Consider the following 14,331-nt stretch of genomic DNA (forward strand, 5'->3'; position numbering starts at 1 on the left):
CTGTGGTATAAAATAGGGCTAAAGTGGTTAATATGTATGTTTTATTATATAACAATTTATATCTGCAAAGTAACTAAAGTTTTCAAATAATTGTAGTAGTGGAGTACAAGTACACTAAATAAGAAAAAGAGGCTACGCATCAACAATGGGTTTTCTCAGTGGAGTGCTAGACAACACAGAATGGGGCATCTCACTTCCAGCTGAACCAGTGCTATGTTACTTGAGTAAAAGTACAAAGGTATCGGCATCAAAATATACTTAAAGTACCAAAAGCTAATGTAGATGGTAAGAGAGAGAGGGAGATTTTCATTTCATTTTATTTATTTCAATTTTGGTTTACATGATCACATTCATATATTTTTTTACATATTCCATAACTGAAAAGGAGCAGTTAGAAGATAAATCTTATTTATACCTGCCCCTTTCTACCATTAAAATCATCAAATATCCTACCAACCAGTACATCATGATTCATCAAAAACTAAAACTAAAAGGAGAAAACTAAACGGAAAAGAAATGAGAGAACAAAGAACGAGAGCATGAGAAAATCACACAAAATTTAACCAGAACTAAAAAACAAACAAAACTTAAAAACAACAACAACAACAATGACCAAAAAATGAAGATTAACCATCCAATTCATACTTGATCATTTTCCCCCTTTTGAACACTCTTAAACTGAAACACTGTTGTACAACTTTTCAACTCCTTGCTTTGCGAATTCCATAATTGTATACCTGTAACAGAGATACACATTTGTTTTAATGTTGTTCGAGCAAACAGATGTTTAAAATCATCTCTTCTGTTGGCCTCTTCCTGCGAGTTCAAATTAAATAACTTCTGTAACTGTTTTGGCAACCCTCTGTATTTCGCTTTGTACACGACTAATAATGTTCGTAGCTCAATTAAATCCATTATTTTCAACAAACCTGATAAAATAAAAAGTCTTTTAGTATGTGCTCTGAAATCCTCTTTGTAAATAATCAAAGGAATGGTGTTACTCTCATATGTGTTGCCCCACACTTCCAGACATTTGAGGTACGGGGGGAGGTAAGGGGGGAGGGGATCTTGAAGTGAATTGATCTAATGTACCAAGCCAAAACAGGTTATGCTAATGCACAGGCTGTCTGATCTCACAAGAACATGGGCTTCACAGTGAAACACATCACAGCAAATGAATACAGTACAGTAACTTCAGTCCTGCATAACCAACCAAGTAACCAAGTAAAAAATCAGATAGTACATGAACAACTCCGACCATAGTACATGACCAAAAACTACACAACCCAAACCTCTACCAAAGCGGACTTGCCCTTTAACTTGTGCGATGTTTTAGGCTGACCTAGGATCAGGTTAGTTAGCAGCGACATGAATGGCTGTGCATTTCATTACGTGGTGGAAAGCCTGACACAAGGTTTATGGCTTGACTTGTGTGATGATTATACTGGTTTATATAAATACACCTTTAACCTGTAAATGCAATCAGCAGGACACCGCAGGGAGTTGAACCCCATCCTAGTGAACCAGAAGTGCCATACCAGTGTCTTTTACCTCTTTGACTCATTTACAGATTGAAGAAACCACATATTAACGTTCACTCTCTCTGAGAGTGTGAATGTTAGAGTATACCTGTGGTCATAATGAGATCTACTTTTGTTTATTGTTTTTATATCAAAGGTCCCTAAAATTAGATTTTTAATTAATTCCTGTAAACGCAAAATAGAGAAATAAATAAATACACCCATACTAGGTATCCTCTAAAATGTAGTTACGATGGGCACGATTTGCATGAGTGCTGTGACCACTTTTACATTACGTCTAATGAGTGCTCGGGCCTGCGTGTAAGCGCACATACTGGTTCTTATCAGTGTGACGTCTGGAAATTAGTCTAAACTATTTGAGTACACGTTGTGATGAGCGGTCGCTGTTTGTTTCATTTGAACTTTAGCTTGAAGGTCACAGGTGGGTCCAGCTCATCAAGACCAAACCTTAGGCTATCCACAAATAGGGCTTTCACGACTAGAGATTTTTACTGGTCGACTAATTTGACCCAGTGGTATTTTTTTTTGCCATTGTTTTAATGCCATTACTATTGTTATTATCCTCCTTCCTTTATTTCTATGCCATTTCAAGGGAAGCGCTTCTGGCACAGCAGCACAGCAGTGTCTCCAAGGATCCTCAAAAGGGGGTTATTGCCCAATAATAGCCTATTATTGGGCATACTTTTGACCCCCTATTGATAAAAAATAAAGGCAGGAGGATAATAATAATAATAATAATAGTAATGGCATTAAAACTATGGCAATTTATTTGATCAACTATTCGACTAGTACCAAGAAGGTCGACTAGTGGTTATACTAGTCGACTAGTTGGTGAAAGCCCTAGTGTGTGTGTAAGCATGCATGCATACATGTATGTTTCTAAACCACTGTTCTAAATCCTAATAGTTTCTGAAAAACTTGGGCCTTTATATACATACAGTATATAGCTAAAATCTAAAATGTGGACAAAGTACTCTTTTTTACTTAAAGGGATATTTCACTTTCAAAAAAAACTTTGGTCATTTTATCGTCTACTCAGGCCTTTGTGAACCCCCCAGACAGTTTTTAAGTTGCTCGATTCAGTATTTAGATATTTGATATACATTTTATCAGACATGCCCCCTTCCTATACAAACCATTGTAACTCTATTTTAATCATGTTAGATTCATCAAAAACACCCGTCCTTGGTTTTGGTGACTCATCCTGCCCTCCTAATGAGGGGGCCGTGTTTTTACAATTACTTTTTTCATTTATTTAAAAAAAAAAAAAATTGTTAAATGAAAAAAATTATAAAAAAAATTATAAAATAAATGAAAAAAAAAATTCGGAAAAACACGGCCCCCTCATGCATTAGGAGGGCAGGGTGAGACCCCAGAACCAAGGACGGGTGTTTTCGATGAATCTAACATGGTTAAAATGGAGTTTGAAGTTACAATGGGTTTGTATAGGAAGGGGGGCATGTCTGATAAAATGAATATCAAATATCTAAATACTGAATCGAGCAACTTAAAAACTGTCTGGGGGACTCACAAAGGCCTGAGTAGACGATAAAATGACCAAAAGTTTTTTGAAAGTGAAATATCCCTTTAAGTAAAAGTACCAATACTGCAATGTAGATATACTCTGTTAACAAGTAAAAGTCAGAAATTCAGAATTTACTTGAATAAAAGTACAAAAGTATTGGTATACAAATTTACCTAAAGTACCAAGTACTCATTATGTAGAATGTTCCATTTCACAATTTTTCAAATGTAAAAAAATAACTTGAAAATAGCAAATCTACAAGCTCGTAGCTCGTAGATCAATTTTCAAATGGCCGAAATGTATACATAGGGCTACAACTAGTAACTCAAGTCTTCAAATAAATGTAATGGAGTAAAAGTATAATATTTGCCTCTGAGATGTAGTGGAGTAGAAGTATTGAAAATTGGAAATACTCTGTAAAGTAAGAATTCCACAGATTTGTACTTACTTTACACCACTAGGTTTTAATGGGTTAAATGGCCTGTCTTGGTTCAAAGCCCACTCACCACGACAAGGTGCAGGCCGAGAGTGGGGACAGGACAAGACTAACTCTGACGAGACAACATGAAACATACATTACAAACAAACAAACAAACATGAAACATATATTACAAACAAACATGAATTACAAACAGATATGAAACATGTATTACAAACAAACATGAAACATGCATTACAAACAAACATGAAACATGCATTACAAACAAGAAACATGTATTACAAACAAACATGAAACATGTATTACAAACAAACATGACTTACACACAGATATGAAACATGTATTACAAACAAACATGAAACATGCATTACAAACAAACATGAAACATGAATTACAAACAACAAACATGAAACATGTATTACAAACAAACATGAATTACAAACAAACAGGAAACATGTATTACAAACAAACATGAATTACAAACAAACAGGAAACATGTATTACAAACAGAAGTGAGACCTGGAAGGAGGTGGATGAAGGAGGTGGTGGTGGTGGTGGTAGAAGGAGGGTGATAGAGGTAGGTGGTAGAAGGAGGGTGATAGAGGTAGGTGGTAGAAGGAGGGTGATAGAGGTAGGTGGTAGAAGGAGGGTGATAGAGGTAGGTGGTAGAAGGAGGGTGATAGAGGTAGGTGGTAGAAGGAGGGTGATAGAGGTAGGTGGTGGTAGAAGGAGGGTGGTGGAAGGAGGGTGGTAGAAGGAGATTGGTAGAAGGAGGTGGTGGTGGAGGAAAGAGGGGGTGGTGGAAGGAGGGTGGTAGGTGGTGGTGGAAGGAGGGTGTGTAGGACCTTGTATTCTCCAGAGCTTGCTCTCCCTCTAATTACCTCCCTAAATAACTCTGACCATCACTTCATAACCTTCTCCCTCTCTCTTTCTAAACCTACTCACCCGCAGACCGTCACCACTTGACGTAACCTGAGGTCCCTAAACCCCTCCATTCTCTCTCAACGTGTCGTTTCCAACCAGCTTTCTCTCCATCTCTCAGAGAACAACCTGTTGATCCCAACCAGTCAGGATTCAAACCGGCCCACTCTACGGAAACTGCACTCCTTGTAGTCACAGAAGCACTACATGCTGCCCAGGCTGCCTCCCACTCTGCAGTCCTGATTCTTCTAGACTCATCAGCAGCATTTGGCACAGTGAACCACCAGCTGGGTTCTCCTCCTACCTAACTGGCCGGACCTACCAGGTTTCTTGGAAAGATTTGCTCTCCTCTCCCCGCACCCTCCGAACCGGGGTCCCCCAGCTATCTGTACTTGGCCCCCTCATTTTCTCCTTGTACACTAAATCTCTTGGCGCTGTTATCTCTGTGCACAATCTATCTTATCACTGCTATGCCGATAACACTCAAATGTTTCCATCCTTCCCCGACGTCTGCCAAACAGGTGGAAGAGTGCATCACTGCATGTCTGGCTGACTTCTCACAGTGGATGTCTTCACACCACCTCAAGCTGAACCCAGACAAGACTGAACTTCACCTCTTCCTAGCTAAGTCCTGCCCCATGCAAGATCTAACCATTTCTATAGACAACGCCCTGGTAACTTTGGTTCCAACAGCCAAGACCCTTGGTGTTGTCCTGGACAGTCAGCTCTCATTCAAGAGCCACTATCACAGCGGCCACTCAATCCTGTAGGTTTACACTCTATAACATTCGAAGGATCAGACCCTTCCTCACCCAGGAGTCAGCCCAGCTCCTTATCCGGACATCAGTCATATCAAAACTGGACTATGGTAACTCTGTCCTTACCGGCCTCCCGGCATGTGCACTTTAGTCTCTCCAAATGATCCAGAATGCCACAGCACGCTTGGTCTTCAACCAGCCAAACTTAGCACATGTCTCCCCCTTCTCTGCTCCCTGCATTGGCTCCCAGTTACTGCCCGCACAGAGTACAAAACACTGACATTGGCCTACAAAGCAACCAAAGGTATGGCACCCCCATATCTTCAAAGCCTGATCCAACCCTACAACCCCTCCCACTCTGTCAGATCAGCTAACACAGGGAAGCTGTCAGAACCTTCTCTAAAACATCCAGGACAACACTCCACACGTCCCAGACTCTTCTCCCTTCTGGCTCCCAACCTATGGAATGAACTCCCCATTGCAGTTAGAACTGCAGACTCACTCCCAATCTTCTGCCCTAATCTGAAGACTCACATCTTCAGACTCCACCTCAGCCCGTAGCACTTGCCCTAGCCTTGACAACCTTGCAGGATTATGCAAAGGCTAAAATGTTAGATAGCATGTTATGTAGACTGATGCCAGGTCATTGTTGACCTGGCATCCTATAGTGTGTATAGGTTACAGGCTGATGATAGGTTCTTGGTTTACTTATGTATTAGTTTATTGGTTTACTTATGTATTACTTTATTATTAGATTATTAGTTTACTTATTTATTACTTTATTATTAGATTACCATTTCGATGCATTTGATGCATTATCTTGTGTTGTCCTTGCTTACTGTAAATCACTCTGGATTAAGAGCGTCTGCTAAATAATCTAGATTGTAAATTGTGGTAGAAGGTGGTGGAAGGAGGTGGTGGAAGGAGGGTGGTAAAAGGTGGTGGTGGTGGTGGAAGGAGGTGGTGGAGGAAGGAGCTTTAAAATGTAGTAGGGTTGTCCGATATTGGCTTTTTTACCGATACCGATATCAACCGATACCGATATATGCGGGGATTATTGTGATTAGGGTAAGCTCAAATTTCATATCACACACACCATATACAGTAAAAACTCCTGTAACTTATTTATAAAGCAAAAAAAAAAATAAAAAAAAAAAAAATTTTTTTTTTTCAAAAACCGATACCGATATTTTCCCGATATCAATTTTTATGCTAATATCGGCCGATAATATCGGGAGGCCGATAAAATCGGACATCCCTAAAATGTAGGCATTTTGCAGATGCTTAATCCAGAGCGATTAATACATAAACGTAATTAATACATACGTAAACCAAGGACCTATCATCAGCATGTACATTGAAACTATACACTCTATAGGATGCCAGGTCAACAATTACCATCTGATTACATAACATCCTATCGAAGTTACATTTTAGCCTTTGCATAAGCCTGCAAGGTTGTCAAGGCTAGGGCAAGTGCTACAGGCTTAGGTGGAGTCTGAAGAGGTGAGTCTTCAGATTATGGCAGAAGGTTGAGTGTGAGTCTGCAGTTCTAATTGCAATGGGGAGTTCATTCCATAGTTTGGGAGCCAGAAGGGAGAAGAGTATGGGACGTGTGGAGCGTTGTCCTGGATGTTTTAGCGAAGGTTCTGACCGCTTCCCTGTGTTAGCTGATCTGAAAGAGCGGGGGGGGGGGGTTGTAGGGTTGGATCAGGCTTTGAAGATATGAGGTGCCATACCTTTGGTTGCTTTGTAGGCCAATGTCAGTGTTTTGTACTCTGTGCGAGGCAGTAACTGGGAGCCAATAGAGGGAGCGGAGAAGATGAAGACATGTGACCCTCTTTGGCTGGTTGAAGACCAAAAGTTCCATTCTGGATCATTTGGAGAGGCTTAAGTGCACATGCCAAGAGGCCAGCAAGGAGAGAGTTACAATAGTCAAGTTTTGATATGACTGATGGCTGGATAAGGAGCTGGGCTGACTCCTGGGTGAGGAAGGGTCTGATCCTTCGAGTGTTATAGAGTGTAAACCTACAGGATCGAGTGGCCGCTGTGCACAACAGAGCTGCTCCGCGTTGAAGATCGGGGTCATCTGGGGTCGGGCTTCCTGTTGGCCTTCACCCGACCCCATAGCGAATACATCGGGGGACGTGCCTTCTCTTTTTCACCGAAGTGTACCGGAATGGCTTCTCCTTCTGAAAAAAATAAAGCTACCAAACAAAAAAAAGAAAAATGCTCATTATTAGATTGTTCATAAAATATCATGAAATAACTTTGCTAGATGTTTGCATTGTATAGTTACCTTGCCGTGATGTAACTCAGGTGGGCGAGAAACAAAAAATAGTTGCTCCATTGGTTTGAAATTGATGATCGTGTGACCCCCCGCCCACACACACCTTTAAGATGACCAGGTCCAGGCCTGGATTTACACAGTTCCCCCCAACCCAGCCAGAAAAAAGTGACCTTTGGTACCTACCAAAAAGTGACTTTTGGGACCTACCAAACAGTGTCCTTTTGGTACCTACCAAACAGTGACCTTACAAATGAACAAGGTCTTATGGACCTTTTCAAAATGACCAGGTACAGCCTGGATTTGCAGAGGCAGATGAAAACAAAAACTACACTACCAACATAGTCATAGATTCAACGTCGGCCTTCAAACCTGAAAAAAAGAGCAAAAATCTTTAACCACATCATCACACGTACGACACAAACGGCATCCAACACGAACAGCATAGCTGTATTCACTACAAGCATCATCCAACAAACTGCAGCATAAAGCAACTGCAGCATCCAGCAAAGGAAAAGGAAAAATGACCAGGTAGGACCGTCACAATTATTATTACATAATCGCAAGTATTTGAGATAACCGCAATACTTTTTTGGGGATCATATTCATAATCGTTTCCATGTTGAAAAATGTTCATATATTTTTTAAACATTTTCAAAAAATTGTGGAAATAGCCGAACAACACGCTCAAAACGCATCACGACGTGATGCGTTTTGAGCGTGTAGCTCGCCTTTTGTTTACGAAGCCTAAAAAAAGCCAGACAAAGTTTTATTCAAAATGTCAGTAAGACGCAATTAAATGGTTAAATTGCAATTATTTGAGCGACAATTTATCGCCAAGTTCAACGTCATAATGGTGACAGCCCTAAAGAGGTTCCTTACTTTGAGCCGTCTTCAGAGGAAACCCCCGGCCGACCTGGGTCTTTCTGCGGCGGAAACCAACCGGTGTTTAACATCGAGGTGGATACAAAAGCACAGAACGCACTGTCGTGGATTTATGCATCAACGAAGACACATACACACTGTCGTGACACACTGTCGTGTGCACAAAACACACTGAAGTGGAATTATGTGATAAATCAGCGATCGATACACCGGATGGAGACCACCGCAGGCAGACCAGGGCCAGCGCCGCAGAGGAATCCCCCCCGCCCCATGCAGACAAATCCGTGGATAGAGAGAGATCTCCAAGCTCTCGATCTCTAGGGCATCCTCGGGTTGAGCCTTCCAGCGGCGTATCCCGCCATCTCCATCCTCCGTCCGTCCGTCCAGGGCTGTCATGATTACAAATTTAAGTTGACGATTAATTGTCATACAAATAATAATACTTCAACGATTATGCAAAATAATTGCGATTATCTCAAATAATTGCAATCAGACGATTATGTAAGAATTGTGACAGGCCTACGTACATCTGGCTAGCTTCACCAGATCACCTCTGCGTCGTCATTAGAGGTGGATGTTCTGGGAGGGTGTTATACTGCAGGTGAGAACCTCAGTCTTCTGGGCATTTATGGCGCAACCTCGGCACAGTCCGTCTCCACTCTGAGAAACAAACAAACAAACAAACAAACATTAATTCAAGTGACCGAGAGCCAGATAAATACCAGATATATACGTATACTGTATCCTGTACACAGCATAGTTTATCTAATCAAACTTATATAGCATCCCTATGCTGAGGGGAACATTAGTCGAAAATAGCAGATGGCAAAGTGGTTTTGGGAAAAAGGAGCAAATCAAGTACAGAGCCAAAGGTCAAGTTTACAAAGTGTTGACGGTTTAAGTGGTTAAATGTCTACCATTCATTCACACAACACTGATAGTCAATGAATCTATCGATGAAACCCATGGAAAAACTTTAATCTGCGACACAATTTTACTATATATATGCTAAATGCATTCACTTATTCCAGTCTATTCCAGTTTGCATACCAAAATCCTATTTCAATATGCTAGATCAATTTATTACTTATTTTATTTGGAACAAAATAAGTCCCCACGGTTATGTAAAGCAGTGGTTCTCAAACTTTTTCCTGTCAAGGACCCCCAAATTGACAATTATTAGCCCACGGACCCCCATTTGAAAAGATAAGCCAGGGACCCCCATAAGAGAAGATTTTTACGGCTCTAGCAGTGATTCTCAATCATTGTAATTTAAGGACCCCCCCGTTTGACATGCATTAGGCTACGGACCCCCAATTAATGGTATTTCTATCTCTGGGACCCCAATTTATATTGTAAAATCAATGTTAATGTAACTCTGAGAGTGTACAAATGGAACCAAATGGACCCGTTAGGGTCTCAGAGTTACAGACCCATAAGGGTCCATTTGGTTCCTATAAATTATTTAGTTGGGGACCCCCTGGTATCCCCTCAAGTACCCCTGGGGGTCCCCGGACCCCACTTTGAGAACCAATGATGTAAAGCATTCTTAGAGATCAAAGAACCTTGGCGGTCTTGCACTACCAAATACACAACTACATTATATTAGAAACATGACATACTGGCGGCATCAACAAAACAACGCTGAACAGTCCACCTGGATACAAATAGGCTCTATGCACAGTAGCAGTGGTGTAAAGTAACTAAGTGCATTTACTCAAGTACATTTTGAATTCCAGACTTTACTTGTAACAAGAGTAGTTCTACATTTCAGTATAGAGACTTTTACTTAAGTAAACACATTGAGTACTTTTTCCACCACGGCATAGTATCCATATTAATTGGGCCCCTGACTTACTTTCTTCACAGGTGTTACCAATGATTCTAATGAAGGCTCTGTTTCATTCAGTGTAGCACAGTGGTTCTTTTAATTTCAAGGACTCCCATAACTCTGAGTGTTCAAATGAACCAGTGAGGGTCCATTTGGTTGTATGTGTACACTCTCAGAGTTACAGATATATAAGGGGCCATCTGGAACCCCCCTCAAGAACACTTTGAGACCCAATGGTGTAGCAGAGTGTCTCCAGTGAGCCATCAAACACACTATCAACACCCTGACTCTGTTTGACCAGAATGGAAAAGAGCCTTAATTAGTATCATTGGTAACACCTGTAAAAGGAAGTAAGGAAGAGGCCCAATTTATTTCCAGTATGGCTTCTGAAAATGTTTTGTACCTCCAGAAGCAAAGATATGAGTAAAAAATGTTTGTTTTAAAAAAATACATATATTCAGAGGTTTTCACAAATTTTCAAAAATAGCAGATCTACAAGCTCATAGCGCGGCACTCAGTGTCTCAGCATCACAAACAAACACAGCTCAATAATACAACATATTCCCTTCACAAACATCACACAACATAGCTCTTCATCCTTACTAGTTGTTGCTTTTCCAAAGGAACATCAAAGTGAAATTACACACAATTCCATCAATTCCTTAATGCTGAACAGCTAATTAGCTAAGCTATCACACCTGTAGAATGGCCATGTTTCACATGACGCTCGTCTGTCACAAGCGTCATGGAACAACTTGTTCCTGGTTTGCGAATTTTTGACATTTACAAGCCGTACATCTACATCAACGTTCACATTTCAAATATAAAGTGCTGACCCCCAAGCCATGGATGTAACCAGTTAAAGTGCACTGGTCTAAGTATCCGTATCGTCCGTATTGTTCAATAAAAAGCTTTTTAATCCGATCACCAGCCATTTTTTCCAATGCTTTCAACTACGCGCCCCTATCGGCTGGGAGGTGTATTGCACTCTGATATATTACAAATAAAAAATAAAATGGCCGCCGATCGGATTAAAAATGCGTTTTATTGAACAATACGGAAGATACGAGTACAGTGCGCCCAACTTGTTACATCAGTAGCTTGAGGGTCAGCACTTTATATTTGAAATCGGAACGTTAATGTAGATGTGATTGTTGTAAATGTTAAAAAAAAATCGCAAACCAGGAACAAGTGGTTCCATGACTGTCATGGTATGACTCGAGTCATGTTTCAGGGCTACTGTAGAAACTCACCTCATTTTTGTCGGTTGGAGAGAATTCATTGTGTTTCCACGGTCTGGTTTTAGCAGCTTTTTTTTACCACCCTGGTAAACATTATGAGTTGTTTAGTTCACTCTTTTTACTTCGAAACATTGCAGAGCTGAGTGTCAGTGAGTGTGTTTGTCGGTCGTTGTATTTGTGAGAGAGGGGGCGGGCCCGATAATTTGTGGTTCAAATAGCCCCACCCCTCCCCTCCCCTCCCCTCCCCCCCTGCTTCCTAGGGATCATGGAGCAATTGGCTCTATTCACAGCAGCCATATTATGAAGACATTCACAGGTGTTACCAATGATAACTAATGAAGGCTCTGTTCCATTCTGGTCAAACAGAGTCAGGGTGCAGATATTGTGCATGTTGGCCCACTGGAAACACTCTGACTCTGTTACACCAGTGGGTCTACAGTTGGGGTCCAGGGACCCTCATGGGCTTCCAAATGGCCCCTTACAGGTGTGTAACTCTGAGAGTGTAGAAATGGAACATTTGTACTACACTCTCAGTAATGGGGATTGTGGACACCACTGTGCTACACTAAATGGAACAGAGCCTTCATTAGTATCATTGGTAACACCTGTGAAGGAAGTGATATGGCTGCTGTGCATAGACAGGTTTCCTGTTAGTAAACATGAGAGGATATGACCGCACAGAACCGGGGGTAGCCTATAGAGGGCGCCATTACCCGCAGCAGCTCTGGTCAAATGTCCATTCATAAAAGAAATGATCTTCACCGGGTTTAATGAAAGTAGATTAAATTATGCAGTTTGTAATACCTTGTTTACTCAATAAAAATGATTTGTTGGAAGTTGGATCTGTTTGTATATAATAGCAGCATTATGCCTATTATGCCTATAATAGCAGAATTATGGCTATCTAACTCCCAAACATAACAACAGAGTGAACGGCGCAACAATTCGTTTCCCCCGAGCATGCGCAGATTGCGCATTCTGCTCTGTGATGACGTCGCGCGGAAATCCGTCTATAGAGCCTATATTAAACCTGGCTTCTATGGCAGGTTTTCTCAAAGTGGGTGCAGTCAGTGGTGGAAAAAGTACACAAATATATATATATATATATATATATATATATATATATATATATATATATATATATATATATATATATATATATATATATACACACACACACACACACAGTACCATATACCAGTGGTTCTCAACATGTGGGTCGGATTTTGGGGGGATCCCCAGATGACTAGCCTGGAATTCAGACTGATTACTACGTTCGGCAGATTTTTGTTTTGAGTAGCGAAGTGAGAAAAATAAATCCGCCGAACATAGCTAATCAGTCTGGTTTCCAGGCTACCAGATGACAGTGAAGTGACAATTTAAGTCAATTTAAAAAAAAGAAAGAAAGAAAATACAAAAAAAACATTACTGCATCAAAAGTAATCAACAAACTATACTATAAAAACTGGTTAAACATTGGTCAAATTTTCAAATAATGTAAGAAAGAAAGATAATTTGAAAATAGCCGAGAACCGAGTCAAACTAAATTGAATGCTTCAACTCCCCAGTTCCCAGTTCAAATATGATTATTTTGGGGGGCCTGAAACGGTTGAGAACCACTGCCATATACGGTAGGCTCTAATGCCGTTCCACTCCCTGACTCTCTCTCCCTCTCCCGTCTCTTTACACTATAACTATCAATAAAGGCAAGAAATAGACTGAAAGCTTTGCAACATTTACATTTCTTACAGAGCAGACCTTTGCCTCGCTTCTGATCTATAATGGTGAAGCTGGACAGCTTCACACTACAGTATACAGGAGGGCAACAAACAAAAATACTGTGCTGAAAGCGGATTCTTTCCATCCTAATTGGGTAAATGATAAACATACTGTGACAGATCAAGAGTTTGCAAAGCAGGCTATTATATTGTCAAACCAAGAGAGGCTGTAAAACAAAACAAAAATGTCCAGTCTGGTCCGGACGGCTGGCATAGCCGTCTGGGCACCTAGGCTGCTATTCCAGCCTGACTGTGTCGCAAGTTCGAATCCCGATCCTGACGACCTTTGCTGCATGTCACCCCCATCTCTCTCCCCATTTGCTGTCAGTCTACTGTATATCTATCAATAAAGGCAGAAAAAGTCCCAAAAATATATATCCAGTCTTCCTCAAGATCTGAACTATTTAAGAAAAGAACATCCTTAGGACATGAGTAGGTTTACTTTGACACAGGATATAGTTTAGTAAATCCCATAAAAAAGGATAATACACTTGAAATGGAATCTTATTGAGTCACCCTGTTCTTAAGGAAGTTTTCCCTCCCTAATAAGACCAGTTTCAAGAGGGCCCCTACATTATGGGACAGGTAGTGCCATCTCCCTGTCAATAAAAAAAAAACACTTCACCAACCCTTGCAGGGTACTTACAAATGTAGCTTTTGTGGGGGCGCTGACAGCCGAGTGGTATGGCGCGTACCATATACGGTAGGCTCTATAGTACCAGTTTGACTCCCTGACTTTCTCTCCCTGTTTCCTGTCTCTCTACCAGTGTTAATTTCGCCGACTAAATCTAATGGCGAAAAATGTTTGTCGACTACCGTCACTGACAAAAACGAAATAAAAGCTATGATGACTAAAACTAAGACTATATTGACAATGTCGTCAACAAATAAAAACTAGACTAAAATGTTAGGGAGGGACTAGTGGAGAAGAGATCCAGTAGAACTAAAAGACAAGTCATTTTATGCTTGGTTGCGCTCGGGTGCTGTGCTCTGAAAATAGCAGATCGGCTATTTTCAGCATGCAACCAAGTCTAAAATCAGCCATTACGACGCCATTAAGGCTGGCCAAAATACATTTTAGTCGACTAAATTAACTGTAGATTTAGTCGACTAAAATCATATTTT

The sequence above is a fragment of the Gymnoscopelus microlampas genome (assembly GCF_963454915.1).
Source record: "Gymnoscopelus microlampas genome assembly, chromosome: 8".
NCBI lineage: Eukaryota > Metazoa > Chordata > Actinopteri > Myctophiformes > Myctophidae > Gymnoscopelus > Gymnoscopelus microlampas.